General features: G+C 43.2%; 1 protein-coding gene across 1 annotated transcript in view; it reads right to left on the reverse strand.

The window, feature by feature from the left end:
- EVI5 (ecotropic viral integration site 5) overlaps positions 1–4,069 on the reverse strand; it is a 300,894-nt gene extending 296,825 nt beyond the window's left edge. Inside the window, exon 1 of the mRNA XM_021944188.2 lies at positions 4,050–4,069. The gene's annotated coding sequence lies outside the window, so the exon portion shown is untranslated. The remainder of the gene's footprint in view (positions 1–4,049) is intronic.
- Positions 4,070–12,576: the final 8,507 nt, after the last annotated feature.

Below are 12,576 nucleotides of genomic sequence, written 5' to 3' on the forward strand. Positions count from 1 at the left end.
GCGGGAACCCGGGAGGCGGAGCTTGCAGTGAGCTGAGATCCGGCCACAGCACTCCAGCCTGGGCGACAGAGCGAGACTCCGTCTCAAAAAAAAAAAATAAAAAATAAAAAATAAATAAATAAATAAATAAGTATTGAAAAGGTTATGGTGAAAAGGTTACCCCTACACACTGCTGATAAAACTACCATATGATCCAGCAATCCCACTACTGGATATATAAAATCAGTATGTCAAAGAGATATCTTTACGTCTATGTTTACTGCAGCAGTATTCCTAATAGTCAGGATATGAAATCAACATAAGTGTCCATTGATGGATGGATGAATTTACCACATTTCATCAATGGATGAAATTATACCCAATGGAATACCAGTCAGCCTTAAAAAAGACGGAAAGCCTGGCATTTGTGACAACATGGATGAACCCGGAGGACATTATATTTAGTGAAATTAGGCAGATATAGAAAGACAAATACCACATGATCTCACTCATATGTAGAATCTAAAAAGTTATTATCATACAAGTACAGAGTAGAATAATGGTTACCAGTGGATGGAGAGAGTAAGAAGGAGGAGGGGATGATGAGAGATTGGTCGATAGGTACAAAGCTACAGTTAGATAAGAGAATTAAGTTCTGATGGTCTATTATGTAGTAGGATGACTAGAGTTAACAATAATGTGTATCTCAAAATAGAAAATATTTAAAAATATTCTTATCACAAAAAATGAAAAATGCTTGAGGTGATGGATATGGTAATTACTTTGATCATTAAGTAATTTATATATGTATCTAAATACTACATTGTACCCTATAAATAAGTATAATTATTGTGTGTCAATTGTATTTCTTTTAAAAGAGGTGACTAGGTCACGAGGGCTCTGCCCTCCCGAATAAATTAATGTTTTGGGTTTTTGGGTTTTTTTTGAGACACAGTCTCATTCTGTCACCTAGGTTGGAGTACAGTGGTGTGAACACAGCTCACTGCAGCCTTGACCTCCTGGGCTCACGTGATCCTCCTGCCTCAGCCTCTTATGTAGCTGGGACCACAGACATGTGCTACCATGCCTGGCTAATTTTTTTTTTTTTTTTGAGACAGAGTCTCACTCTGTTGCCCAGGATGGAGTGCAGTGGCATGATCTTGGCTCACTGCAACCTCCACTTCCAGGGTTCAAGGGATTCTTGTGCCTCAGCCTCCTGCATAGTTGGGATGACAGGTGCCCACCACCACACCCGGTTAATTCTTGCTTTTTTTGTTGTTTTTTGTTTTAGTAGAGACAGGGTACCACCTGTTGGCCAGACTGGTCTTAAACTCCTGGCCTCAAGTGATCTGCCCACCTCGGCTTCCCAAAGCACTGGGATTACAGGAGTGAGCCACCACGCCTGGCCTAATTTTTTAGTTTTCTGTAGAGATGGGATCTCCCTGTGTTGCCCAGGCTGGTTTCAAACTCCTGGGCTCAAGTGATCCTCCTGTCTCAGCCTCCCAAAGTGCTTGGATTACAGGCATGAGCCATGATGCCCAGACTAAATTAACATTGTTATTGTGGGAGTGGGTTAGTTATCGTGGGAGTTTGGCTTTCTTTTCTCTCTGTCTCACATGCTCACTTGTCTCCCACTTTCCACCATAAATTATCCTCACCAAACACTAGACTATGCTGTTGGACTTCTCAGTCTCCAAAACCATGAGCCACATAAACTTCTACTCTTTACAAGTTATCCAATCTGTGGTATTCTGTCATAGCAGCAGAAAATGGATCAAGACATATGTATTTTCATCAATACTACTATTAACAATGAATATTGAGCATTTATTTAATCCTCACAATAATTCTGGGAGGTAGTACTATTATTATTGCCATTTTATGGGTAAAAAATTGGGAGCTTAGGGAGGTAGGAAGTGTTGGAGCCACACAGAAACCTAAAACCTGCTCACTCTCAAGCTCAGGCCTTAACAGGTACAGCTAACATTCATCCCAAAGAATAGGATGCAGAGGGATAGAGCAGGAAAATGACACAAATTATCTCTGGGGATTTCTCAAAGTTGACTTGAGTTTATCAAAATTTCAGTCTTAAACCTCATTTTCTAACAGTTAATTAGTTTAAAATGAGATATATTTCTGCAAAGTTTTGGGGATGGGAGAGAGTGTTTTGGTTTTTGTTTTTTTTTGTTTTTTTTTTTTTGAGATGGACTCTTGCTCTGTTGCCCAGGCTGGAGTGCAGTGGCATAATCTCAGCTCACTGCAACCTCTGCCTCCCAGGTTCAAGTGATTCTTCTGTCTCAACCTCCTGAGTAGCTGGGACTACAGGCGCCCACCACCATGCCCAGTTAATTTTTGTATTTTTAGTAGAGACAGGGTTTTACCATGTTGGTCAGGCTGGTCTCGGACTCCTGACCTCAGGTGATCTACCCGCCTCAGCCTCCCAAAGTGCTAAGATTATAGGCATGAGCCAGTGCGCCCAGCGAGAGTGTTTTTAAAAGCATAACCAGTAGATTCTTTTTTTTTTTTTTTTGAGTTAGAGTTTCACTCTTGTCACCCAGGCTGGGGTGCAATGGCTTGATCTTGGCTCACTGCAACCTCTGCCTCCAGGGTTCAAGCGATTCTCCTGCCTCAGCCTCCTGAGTAGCTGGGATTACAGGTGCCCACCACCACGCCCGGCTAATTTTTGTATTTTTAGTAGAGAAGGGGTTTTGCCATGTTGGCCAGGCAGGTCTCAAACTCCTGACCTCAGGTGATCCACCCATCTCGGCCTCCCAAAATGCTGGGATTATGGGTGTGGGCCACTGTGCCCCGCCACAACCACTAGATTCTTAAAGGTAACATGGAAAAGCCAATTCTGGTTTTGTTTGTTTTGGGTTTGTTTGTTTGTTTTTGAGGCTGGGTCTCACTCTGTCACCCAGGCTGGAGTGCAGTGGTGTGATCACAGCTCACTGCAGTCTCTACCTCCCAGGCTCAATTGATCCTACCGCCTCAGCCTCTCAAGTAGCTGGGACTACAGGCACATGCCATCACACAGAGCTATTTTTTTTTGTATATAAATATACGATTTTACTGGCCTAAAATTTGGGAAGGGAAGGAGGATATAGGGAAAGCCTGGGAGAAGCTTGCCAAGATTCCTCTGTTTCCAATAATGGAGGGGCAGGAGCAGGCACCATCTTCTCTCTCTGAGGCACACACTCTCAGTTTGAGTGTGTGTGTGTGTATTTGTGTATGTAGAGATGAGGTTTCACCATGTTGCCCAGGCTAGCCTCGAACTCCTAGGCTCAAGTGATCTGCCTGCCTTGGCCTCCCAAAGTGCTGGGACCACAGGCGTGAGCCACTGCGCCTGGCTACCAATTCTTCTTATATGGATTTTAAATTTCCAAATAATAAAGTTAGAAACTAATTACCCTTCCGTGTGACATGAACTTTTAGGCCTGAAGATTTGTGTTAGGCAGTGCTTTACCTTCCCAAAATAATTCTCTTCGAGAATTATTTCAGATGTCAACTAGGGAAGCTCTTTCCCCTCAGAAAAGCAGTTAAATTCCACTCAATCTTTCAGTTTTTGAGGTCTGTAAAATCCAATGTCCTAACTAGAATTCCTGCTAATTCCCAGTGACTTATAATTTCTGATCATTTCTGCCTTCAGCTCATATTTTGGGGCTTGCTGTTTCTGTTCCTCTTTCATTCATGCCAGCCCAGAATTTAGCCCTACATAACTTTTCACAGGAAATTCATTTCCACCAACATTTTGCAGATTTTAGTAGACTTCACTGACGACAGTGGGGTCATGGAGAAGGGTCAATTCATAGAAAGCCAACATGGTGGCTTCACTCTCCTCTCTTTCCTTTCCCCCCGTCTCATTCATTAGACTTCCTTTTAGAAGCAAGCAAATTCTTCCCCCCGCTCCACCCCCTGATGGAGATGGAATCTTGCTGTGTTGACCAGGTTTGTTTGTTTTTTAGACAGATGAGATCTCATTCTATTGCCCAGGCTGCAGTGCAGCTGTGTGATCCTCCTACTTCATCCTCCCAAAATGCTAGGATTACAGGTGTGCAAAGCAAATTCTTCACCTGGCTTTCTGCATAGCAGTTCAGCAAGCCTGATGCTTCAGCATGTCCTTGAGGCCTCACCCTCCACAGCAGCACCTTATCCAAGTATTTCCTCCAGCAAACAGAGGATTCTAGTAGAAAAAGAAAAAATATAGCTATTCTATTATAGAAAAAAAAAGCTTATTTTATTCTGGAAAAGAGGACTTGTTCTATATTCTTCAACAAGCGTGTAAGTAATGGTGACAGTAAAATTTTAAAAGTCTCATCTAGGAAGTCATGTTAAGTTTCTACTTTTGATGAATAAAAAAATTATTCTAAATTGGGTGGTTTTAAAGGAAAAAATCATCTAGAGATTTTCTTGCCTGGGCCTTTACTTCATCTATGATGGGGACGACACCAAGGTTTAATGATTATTTCAGCAATAAATGACCAAAGAAAGTACATATGGTGATCTAGAGGCAAATATTCTAGTTTAGCAAGGAAGTTAAAACTATACTCACTTGTGCCCATACTAATGCTGATCAGAACCTGTTTTTCCAATGTAAATGCTGCAACTACACTGGTTGTGTTAGACTTAAAATGGGCAAAGTTCAAAGAATCTCAATTGCACCTACTCCAGGAAACCAAATGTTATGGATCGTTGCAGATAACCAACCAGGGATGGCTTTAGGATTTTTACGTAGCAGGAGCATATATCAGCTTACTAGGTGGGGAGGTAGGGTGAGGAAACAGGTATTGAAGCTGCATGTACATAGCACTTTATAGAAATTGAGAAAATACTAATAGTTTATATCAATGATGGGGGTGCTAATGAAGACTGTGGGGATCCTAAAGGTCATTCTCTCCTTTGGTGCTACCCATGGCCCTGGGAGCTGAAATGGTCTGGAGTCTTTCTGACTTGTTAGTTTCAAACTTGAAGCCATCCAAGAATTGTTTCAGCCTCTTTTGGTATTGAGAATATATAAATTCACTACTACTGATAGCCTCAGACATTCTTGAAAAAAGGAGTCCCCACCCAAGGCTGGTCTTTGTCTCAACCAAAGACTGGCAGCAGGGATTCATGGGTTAAAGAGAGGGGCAAGAATTAGGAGGTAGTGGGTCTAGGAGGTAAAATCAATTTCATAGCTGAAGGAAGAATGGCCATTTGTGTATTATAGAAGATAAAATGCAAAAGACAGTTGTGGAACACATATAGGTTATACCATATTTTTGGATCAAACTCAGAAGTGCACAGGAATATGACCTGTGTAAAATCCATGAGGTCCTGTGCTTACTTCCTGGTTTTAGGATAGCAACACTTTGAATTGTGAAGTCACTTACTGACATCTAATGACCCTGTCATTAGCCACCTTCTCTCTCTGAGGCATCACCCCAAGCACCCACAAACACACAAACTCAAACTCACCTGCTTCTGCCCCTCTGTTACTGGAAATAGATGAATCTTGGCAAGCTTCTCCCAGGCTTTCACCAATATCCTCCTTCTCTTCCCAAATTTTAGGCCAGTAGCCAGTAGCTGCACCCTTCTTCAGGTATACTTGGATGGAAAGAAGTAGGTCATTTGTTCATTTCCCAATTTTCTATCTGCCTCTTGAAATACAGCGTCATCTTCTGGCAGCTTGCTGGTCACACTCCTCCTTCTGGTGAGTAGAAGCACTGCAAGCAAGACCAAATTACCCCTAATCCACTGCAAGCCTGTATTTGTCAAAACAAAACAAAACAAAACAAAAACACCTCAAATAAAACTAGAGGCCAGGCCTGGTGGCTCACGCCTGTAATCCCAGCAATTTAGGAGCCCAAGGAAATCGTATTACCCGAGGTCAGGAGTTCGAGACCAGCCTGGCCAACATGGCAAAACCCCGTCTCTAATAAAAATACACAAAATTAAGCCGGGCGCAGAGACTCATACCTGTAGTCGCAGCACTTTGGGAGGCTGAGGTGGGCGGATCACTTGAAGTCAGGAGTTCGAGACCAGCCTGGCCAAAATGGTGAAACCCTGTCTCTACTAAAAATACAAAAAGTAGCTGGGCATTCTGGTTGGCGCCTGTAGTCCCAGCTACTTGGGAGACTGAGGCGGGAGAATCACTTGAACCCGGGAGGCAGAGGTTGCAGTAAGCTAAGATTGTGCCGTTGTATTCCAGCCTGGGTAACAGAGCAAGACTCTGTCTCAAAAAAGAAAGAAAGAAAGAAAAAACCCACAAAAATTAGCTGGGTGTGATGGCGTGTGCCTGTAATCCCAGCTACTTGGGAGACAGAGGCAGGAGAATCACTTGAATCTTGGAGGAAGAGATTGCAGTGAGCTGAAATTGCACCACTGCACTGCAGCCTGCACAACAGAGTGAGACCCTGTCTAAAAAAATAAAAAAATAAAAAATAAAAAAGAATTAGAAGGCCAGGCTCAGTGGCTCACGTCTGGAATCCCAACACTTTGGAAGGCCAAGACAGAAGGAGAACTTGAGCCCAGGAGTTTGGGACCAGCCTGGGCAACATAGCAAGATCCTGTCTCTACAAAAAAATTTAAAAGGCCAGATGCGGCCGGGCGCGGTGGCTCAAGCCTGTAATCCCAGCACTTTGGGAGGCCGAGGCGGGTGGATCACGAGGTCAGGAGATCGAGACTATCCTGGCTAACACGGTGAAACCCCGTCTCTACTAAAAATACAAAAAATTAGCCGGGCGTGGTAGCGGGCGCCTGTAGTCCCAGCTACTTGGGAGGCTGAGGCGGGAGAATGGCGTGAACCCAGGGGGCGGAGCTTGCAGTGAGCCGAGATCGCGCCACTGCACTCCAGCCTGGGAGACACAGCGAGACTCCGTCTCAAAAAAAAAAAAAAAAAAGGCCAGATGCAATGGCTTACACCTGTAATCCCAACACTTTGGAGGGCAGAGGTGGGAGGATTGCTTGGGTCCAGGAGTTTGAGACCAGCCTGGGCAACATAGCAAGATTCCATCTCTACAAAAAATTAAAAAATTAGCTGGGCATGGGGGCATACATCTGTAGTCCCAGCTACTCAGGAGGTTGAGGTTGGAGGATCCCTTGAGCCCGGGAGGTCAATGCTGCAGGGAGCTCCGATAGCACCATTACACTACAGCCTGGGTGACAGAGTGAGACCCTATCTCAAAATAAATAAATAAATAAGTGTTATTATTTTAAGCCTCTATATTTTCAAGTAGATTGTTACATACTAATTGATAAACGGAACAACTAAAATAAATGGTGAGAGGTTATAATGTGCCCGCCATAATAGTATACTCATTTCATTTACTCATTAAATTTATTTTATACCAAACTCTGGTGTGCATGCTGGGAATACAGCAGTGATTGCAACAGATAATGTCCCCTTCCTGACTTCACAGACTGTTTGGGGTAGGGAGGGTAGACTCACTAAACAAATTAACAAATAGATGTGTAATTCCTAGGTTGTAGCAAATGCTGTGGAGAAAACGCAGGATACAGGGAAGACAGAGTGATGGAGTACTTTATTTTAGATGTAATGATGAGGGAAGGCCTTCCTGAAAAGAAGACCTAAAGAAGTAAAGCAGCCTACCAAATGAATATTTGGTGGCTGACAGTCAAAGCAGAGGGAACAGCTAGTACAATGACTCTGAGAGAAGTGTGCCTAGAGGCCAGTATTTGGAATGGAATGAGGAAAGGATGAAAGGAGAAGAGGTGAGGTCAGAGAAACATGTGGAGTCCAGAGCATGTAGGATTTTGTGGGCTGTGATGACGAATTTGACCACTGGAGAATTCTGAGCACAGGAATAGCATAATCTGACTTGAATTTTTAAAATATCAGTCGGGCTGTGTGGAGAATAACCTACAGAAGGGCAAAGTTCGAAGCAGAGTGAACTGTTGAAGTTAATGCAATGACCTGGGCAATGATGATGGTAGCTTGGACCAGGGCAGTAGCAGTGGAGGGTATGAGAAATGGTTGGCTATTTTATATATATGTATTTTAGAGTACAGCCACCAGGATATGGATGTAGAACTTGAGAAAAATAGTCAAGTGTGACTTGGGTTTCTGGTGTTATTTGCTCTTTGTCAAGTATTCTTAATGTACTTGTCCTGCCTCTTCCATCAGAGCTCCTAGAGTCATTCTGTGTATTCAAACACTCATCTGATGGCTGTGGTGTCAGTGCTAAGTGCCATTCAGATGACTCCTTTAGGCACAGACTCTCTAAGATGCTGACCCCATGCAGAAACATGAAAATGACTAAGAGCATTATGAGCATCACTTAGAAGTTGTCTATAACAAATATAATTACACCTTTATATTTGCAATATTTCCTTGAAGAAGTTGGCTTTATTGTTATGTGCTAAGGGAAAAATCCATACTTTATGTTGTTTCTCCCAAAGAACTTGGTGAGCTTTCATGTATATATCTTAGGTCCTCTTTATATGCCCAGATAACTGAAGAGGGAGACAGACATTGGTGTAATTTAACAGGTAGATTCTCAAAAGGGTTTATAAACTTTGTCATTTGTCATACATGTTAAACCTTGATGAACTGGCAAAATAAGACCATAGTCACTTTCAATAATTCCAGAAAGGATGTAGACTCATAATTTTTGTTCTTAGGATTCCTAGCTTGTAACACACTCCCAAACACACACGCGCACACACACACAATACATATATTATATATATGTATATATTAGACAAGCAGGGTGAATGAAAACTACTTTATTTATTTATTTATTTATTTATTTTTGAGATGGAGTCTCTCACTGTCGTCTAGGCTGGAGTGCAATGGCGCGATCTCAGCTCACTGCAACCTCTGCCTCCTGGGTTTAAGCAATTCTCCTGCTCAGCCACCTGAGTAGCTGGGACTACAGGCGCCCGCCACCACGCCCAGCTAATTTTTTGTATTTTTAGTACCGACGGGGTTTCACTATGTTGACCAGGCTGGTCTCGAACTCTTGACCTCATGACCCACCCGCCTCAGCCTCCCAGAGTGCTGGGATTACAGGCGTGAGCCACCATGCCTGGCTGAAAACTGCTTTTAAAGTGGCATTGACTTCTAAAGTTTAGCAACCTTTGGGCATTCCAACTTCCTTTTTTATGACTTGTAAACTTCACCTCTAGGAAGCCATCTAAATATTACAGAATTACTTAAATATTTTGACTTTTGTATATTAGCTATCTGAAAAATTGATGTTTAACTTCCCAGAGTTGTCCTGAGACTGGCTTCTTTAGGTTTGCAGGGCTTCCCTCATATTTCTTTTTTCATTTTTTTTTTCTTTCTTTTTGAGACAGAGTCTCACTCTGTCGCCCAGGCTAGAGTGCAGTGGTGTAGTTGGGATTACAGGCGTGCACCACCTTGCCCGGCTAATTTTTGTATTTTCAGTAGAGATGGAGTTTCACCATATTGGCCAGGCTGGTCTTAAACTCCTGACCTCAGGTGATCCACCCACCTCAGCCTCCCAAAGTGCTGGGATTACAGGTGTGAGCCACCACGCCTGGCCTGACATTTCTTTCCATTCATAGGGGCTTTAATCTGATAACAGGACTATGTCCCTTAGTTCATGCTGATCAGAGTTTTGAAAGTCTTCATTTTCTGGAAGATTGTAATGCTTCAGTTTCAGCCTGAGGACCTGGGAGATAACAATCAGCTTCATCTTTATTTTGTTTGTTTGTTTGAGACAGGGTCTCACTCTGTCACCCAGGCTGCTCAGGAGGCTAAGGCAGGAGAATCGCTTGAACCCAGAAGGCGGAGATTGTGGTGAGCCAAGATTGCACCACTGCACTCCAGCCTGGGTGACAAAGTGAAACTCTGTCTCAAAAAAAAAAAATTTTTTTTTTTTTTTTGCAGAGATGGGGTCCCCCTGTATTGCCCAGGATGGTCTCAAACTCCTGGACTCAAGCAATCCTCTCACCTTGGCCTCCTAAATTGCTGAGATTATAGGCGTGAGCCACTATTTGTGCCCAGCCCACTGTTTTTAATATACAGAAATCTGAGAGCCCCCTTTCTTTTCCCCATGCACTGTCCCAATCAAATCTGAGTCATCAACAACAGATCAGTGGAAGCCAGTGAAAATCTAGCACAAGCCAGGCCAGGCGTGGTGGTGCGTGCCTATAGTCCCAGCTAGTGGAAAGGCTGAGGCCAGAAGATTGCTTGGGCCCAGGAGTTCCAGCTGCGGTTACCTGCGGTTGCACCACTGCACTCCAGCCTGAGGGACAGAGTAAAACCCTGTCTAAAAACAAAACAAAACAAAACAAAAGTCCAGCACAGCAGACCAGCAGGCAGGGGCTCAGGAATTGTGATCTTAGTGGGGTGAGAAGTTTCCATGAAGTATCTCCCTTTGACCCAGGCAAGAGGGAAACTTCCTCTGACCCTGCACTTTATAAAACTCATGTCACAAACATATGAAAAAGTAAATTTAAAGAATGCATGGTGACAGGCCGGGTACAGTGGCGCACGCCTGTAATCCCAGTACTTTGGGAGGCTGAGGCAGGGCAGATCACAAGGTCAGGAGTTCAAGACCAGCTTGGCCAACATGATGAAACCCCGTCTCTTCTAAAAATGCAAAAATTACCCAGGCTTGGTGGCAGGCACCTGTAATCCCAGCTACTTGGGAGGCTGAGGCAGAAGAATAGCTTGAACCCGGGAGGCGGAGCTTCTAGTGAGGCGAGATCGCACCATTGCACTCCAGCCTGGGCAACAGAGCAAGACTCTGTCTCAAAAAAAAAAAGAATGCATGGCTACAAAACAAAAACATAAACAAAAACAACGCATGGCTATGGTTGCTTCTGTCACTTAGGACTTGGTACTCAGTTCTGACCAGAAACACTAAGCATCTGCCCTGGAAATCAACACCTTCCAGGCTCTAGGGATAAGCTCCTTCTCATTTCTCATGCCGTGACCTGAAAACAAAAGGCAACTGTGTCTGAATGTCATGAAGATTTTGGAGTTGTGCTGCAGTTGACATTTGAAATGGACACTGCTTTGGAGAGCAGGGCGGTTTGAGTAATGGAAAGTTTTTTACCTAATAGGGAAAAAACAAATTAACTTATCAAATCCTGTCTTTCTGATCATGGGAATGCAAAGGATCTTTAATAACAAAGTAGCATGCCTTGAGTAATGAAGAAAGTGTATTCATTTTCCTGCTTGTATTTATGTTCTAATTCCTGGTTCCAGGGGCATTCATCATGTTGAAACAGTTAGATTTGATTTAGACGAGATATGAGATGATCTAGAAGAGTAAAGTGAAATAACGGAAGGTGCTCAAGTAAAGACCAAATCAGGGACCTAGGCAGAAAATGATTTGTTTTGAGTTTGTACTATCTAGTTTTTTGATACGTAGCATTGCTTGCTCTTTTAATTTATTTTTTAAGACAGGGTCTCACTCTGTCACCCAGACTGGAATACAGTGGCAGTATCATGGCTCTCTGCAGCCTTGGCCTCTTGGGCTCAAGCAATCCTCCCACCTCAGCCTTCTGAGTAGCTGGGGCTACAGCGACTCACCACCACACTTGGCTAATTTTTTCTATTTTGTGTAGAGACAGGGTCTCACTATATTGCCTACGCTGGTCTTTAACTCCTGAGCTCAAGTGATCCTCTTGCCTTGGGCTCTCAAAGTGCTGGCGTTACAAGCATGAGCCACCACACCCAGTCTTGCTTGCTTTTAATAATGTTAATACGGACAGGCGCGGTGGCTCACGCCTGTAATCCCAGCACTTTGGGAGGCCGAGGCGATGGATCTCGAGGTCAAGAGATTGAGACAATCCTGGCCAACATGGTGAAACCCTGTCTCTACAAAAAATATAAAAATTAGCTGGGTGTGGTGGTGCACGCCTGTAATCCCAGCTACTTGGGAGGCTGAGGCACGAGAATCACTTGAACCCAGGAGGTGGAGGTTGCAGTGAGCCGAGATCATGCCACTGCACTCCAGCCTGGAGACAGAGCAAAAAAAAATCTCAAAAAAAAAAAAAAAAAGTTAATACAAGTTTTAAAAACTCAAATAAATTTAAATTGTAAAAGAATTAATATTTTTTAGAGAAATTTTTTTTTCTGAAGTGAATGAAACTGAATGAAAACCAACAAAATTGACATTCCAATTCAATACAAGGGAATTAGAATGAGGAAACACAAGTTCACATAACTGTAAGGAAGAAAACTTACGTAAAAATATGCCTAAAACTAATTCTTATATTGTTTTCTGAACCTGATAAATTAGTGTATAGTCTAATTGAAAAAACATTTGAACAAATCAAGCAACATACTGCTAGTTTTGATTTTCTTTATTATACCCTAGCATTGAAATGTTGGAAAGGAGAAGAATTTACCAAAACCTTCATGGATGTAGATACAACTACAAGATAGTGAAAATAGCAATCAGGCCGGACGCGGTGGCTCACGCCTGTAATCCCAGCACTTTGGGAGGCTGAGGTGGGCAGATCACGAGGTCAAGAGATCGAGACCATCCTGGCCAACATGGTGAAACCGCATCTCTACTAAAAATACAAAAATTAGCTGGGTGTGGTGTCACGTGCCTATAGTCCCAGCTACTCAGAAGGCTGAGGCAGGAGAATCGCTTGAACCCTGGAGGCAGAGGT

This window comes from Papio anubis, chromosome 1 (assembly GCF_008728515.1).
Source record: "Papio anubis isolate 15944 chromosome 1, Panubis1.0, whole genome shotgun sequence".
Lineage (NCBI taxonomy): Eukaryota > Metazoa > Chordata > Mammalia > Primates > Cercopithecidae > Papio > Papio anubis.